This window comes from Callospermophilus lateralis, chromosome 18 (genome assembly GCF_048772815.1).
Source record: "Callospermophilus lateralis isolate mCalLat2 chromosome 18, mCalLat2.hap1, whole genome shotgun sequence".
Taxonomy (NCBI): domain Eukaryota; kingdom Metazoa; phylum Chordata; class Mammalia; order Rodentia; family Sciuridae; genus Callospermophilus; species Callospermophilus lateralis.
The window spans coordinates 40,358,814-40,361,832 of NC_135322.1; the positions used below are offsets into that span (position 1 = coordinate 40,358,814).

The 3,019-nt window shown below is 55.8% G+C and overlaps 1 long non-coding RNA gene across 1 annotated transcript; it reads left to right on the forward strand.

Moving 5' to 3' along the window:
- Positions 1-1,141: 1,141 nt before the first annotated feature.
- On the forward strand, positions 1,142-2,233 carry LOC143383884 (uncharacterized). Its single transcript, XR_013089203.2, has 3 exons — positions 1,142-1,327; positions 1,740-1,855; positions 2,146-2,233. It is a non-coding gene; the product is annotated as an uncharacterized LOC143383884 (long non-coding RNA).
- The last annotated feature ends 786 nt before the right edge of the window (positions 2,234-3,019 follow it).

The following is a 3,019-nucleotide window of genomic DNA, read 5'->3' on the forward strand; positions in this document are numbered from 1 at the left end:
AGACACAAATCTGGTGCTAGAGTTGGGGGCTGAGAACCACCAACCACCTTGGGCTTCAAGTTCAAGAGATGTTAAATGACCTCATCTCTTCCTCCGCCTCCTCTATATTCCCCTCCTTGTTCTTCTCACTTTTTATTTTCTCCTCCTTCCACTTCACTGAAACTTTGCCTCATGGACCATTACATGGTGGCCCTGCAAAGAACGGTTTGGAGAAACTAGCTAGCTTGGCCCCTCTGTGGAGGCTATCTGGAGACCTATAGCCACTAACATTGGGGGAGAAGGGTTTCCAGCTAAGTTCATAGAACTTGCCCAGCTCCTGTTGGGAACAGAGGCTCGGCTTTGCATAGGGGTCAGTTGGAGCCATGCTAAGTCTCTCCGTGGAGTCCCAGTATCCCCTTCTCTGTAAAACCAAAATCTGAAGCCTTCCTTGGGGAGCAGTTTCAGAATCTCTCCAAAGAGGGAGAGACGGGGTGCCCAGGGGATGTCTCTTTAAAAGGAAGTGAAAGTAATGGTGAGGAATGCCACACTGCCCAGCCTCCTATTTCTGCAGCCTGTGACCCCTTGTCTCTTGCTTTTCCTTTGCTCCTCTGGTTCCTGGGTATCGAGTGTCTTCATTTTCCCTGTTGAGTTTACCGCCAGCAAGGATGTGAATGGCAAATCAGTGTCAGAAATAACATTTCCACCCACACAGCCTCCTGACTCTCAACATAATGTTTCTGACTCAATTTTTGGCTCTGGAGGACAGCGGCCTGCCCTTTCCTCACCCAGGGTTATGGTTAAAATGTTTTCTTCTTGGGGCTGATTTCCCCATTGTGACTGGTTCTTCATCCAAAACTGGCCCTAGCCTTTCTTTGGGGCCCAACATAATGCTCGATTTCCCCTGGCCCCCAACTCTGTCCCCAACTCTGTGAAAATGTTGGCAAGCAAGGCAGATTTTTGAAACGTCTCAGAGGGACTAAGGAGACAGTTACACTAGGGACCACACAATGGCATTTTAAAATGCCCTTAACAGAGTTCCTCTCATAGCCCTGCCCCCTTCTTCTCTCCACTACCCCAAACTTGGGAGGAGGGGGAGGCTCCTGGATGACCTATCTGTTGAAGAGCAGTTTTCTCTTACTCTGCTTCTCCAGGGATCACCCTCATTACCCTGCTCAGCTGTGAAGGATCCTCTTGGCAGGCTTCCTTGGAAGGCAGCAGAGGTGGAGAGCGTGGTGCACACGTCCTTGTCCCACCGCTGACCTTGGCATATGATGTCAGAACTCCAGCAACCAGGAAGTGGGGGAGTTATTCCCCAGAGCTGAATCTGGGTCTGGACTTGGAGTAGAAGGTAACGGGTCCCTGTTACCTACAGTGTAAATAAACTTCTTCTCACTTTGCATTTAAATCCCCTATCTAAGCATTGTTGTACCTAGGCTTTCTTCTGTAAATAGAAAAATCTTATGCGTCTTCACTGACTTTGATAAACCTCCTTCCTGGATGAATGGGGGAGGGGTGATGGGGACATGTCCCCACTAATAATCCCTCTGAGTACTTAAGTTCTGAGGTCTAGGCCTTGTTCTATCTCAGGCTCATTCTGGGACCTATGAGGATCTTCCTTTCGGGCCTCCTTTTCCTAATTTGTATAACGGAGCAATAGGAGTCACAGATCTCAAGGTGCTGGGCAGGATGGAGGCGGAATGGAAGACGACCCTCGTCCCTGCACGTCAGGCTCAGTGTGATGGGTCTCTTTCTGCCCCCAGCTCAGCACCCCATTTGGACGAAACTGGCGCCAAAATTCCAGGATACCGGGGGCACAAGGCAAGAAAGGGTTGGAAAATGCACAAAACATCTTTGCCTCCCTCCACTTCCAGAGATGGTACGTGCTCACTTCCTCTGGCGGTGGCTGCAGCCGCGGCCCCGTCCCGGGTGGTTCCCAGGGCGCGGAGCCGCAGAGCACTCGGCTGCCGGGCGGGGTACGGGGAGAGCCGGCCCGGGCACAGCGACCGCAGCGCGCGCGGCGGGGACAGGGGGACACTTGCCGCAGTACGCCGGGGCCCGTGCGCACAGACCGAGAGCGGGTGTTGTGCGCAGGGGCGGGCGCCCAGCGGGCTTGGCTTGCGCGCCCCCGCCCGGGGCTATAAAAGCCTTGCCACCTGCTGCCACTAGCCACGCAGTTCGTCCACTTACTGGAGGAGCCAAGTCACCGTCTCCAGTGCTGCTTGCCTCGACATGGACCCTGAGACCTGCCCCTGCCCTACTGGTGAGCCCCCGCCTCCCTCCTGCGGCACAGCGCACCCCTTTACCGGCAAAGAATCCCACGCCCCACGCTCCGCTCAAGGACACTTGGGGGAGGGGCCCTTTATTTCCCATTTTGAACCTCGTGAAGGATGAGGATCCCATGTCGCGAAGAGCACGGGATCTGGCAGCCCATCTCCTCCTAGGCCCGGGGCCACCGGGGTTTTACCGCATTAACCCTTCCTGCGGCGTCACCCACTCTAGGTGGTTCCTGCACCTGCACCGACTCCTGCAAGTGCGAGGGATGCAAATGCACCAACTGCAAGAAGAGTGAGTGCACCCCCCGCCGCCATCCCCCCCGCACCTCCCCCCACACACCCCCCCCCCGCCATCCCCCCCGCACCCCCCCCCCGCGTGTGGCTGGATACAGAGGGACCCCTAGGCCCCGCGTCCAAACCTGCAGGCAGACGTTAAAATACAGAGGCCCAGAGACTGATGCAGTGGGGTTGCGATGAGACGCTTTTGCCAATTCCCAGAAGATTCCAGCGGTCAGCTGGGGGTGGAGAACAGCTCCTTTGCTCCAACCTCTGCCCTGGAGCCCACCCTTCAAAAACCCGGGTGCCTGGGGAGGCCATGAGCCAAGCTGGGGTTAGCTCGGGAGTTCCAGTCCTTGGTCCCTCTCAGGCCTGTGGATGCCCCTCAATTTGGCCTCCCCACCCCTCAGCAGTATGAAATTCATAGAGGGGACAGGAGAGGGAAGGAAGGCTGACTTCTTCCACTGGGTGCAAGAACAGGCACAGATCCC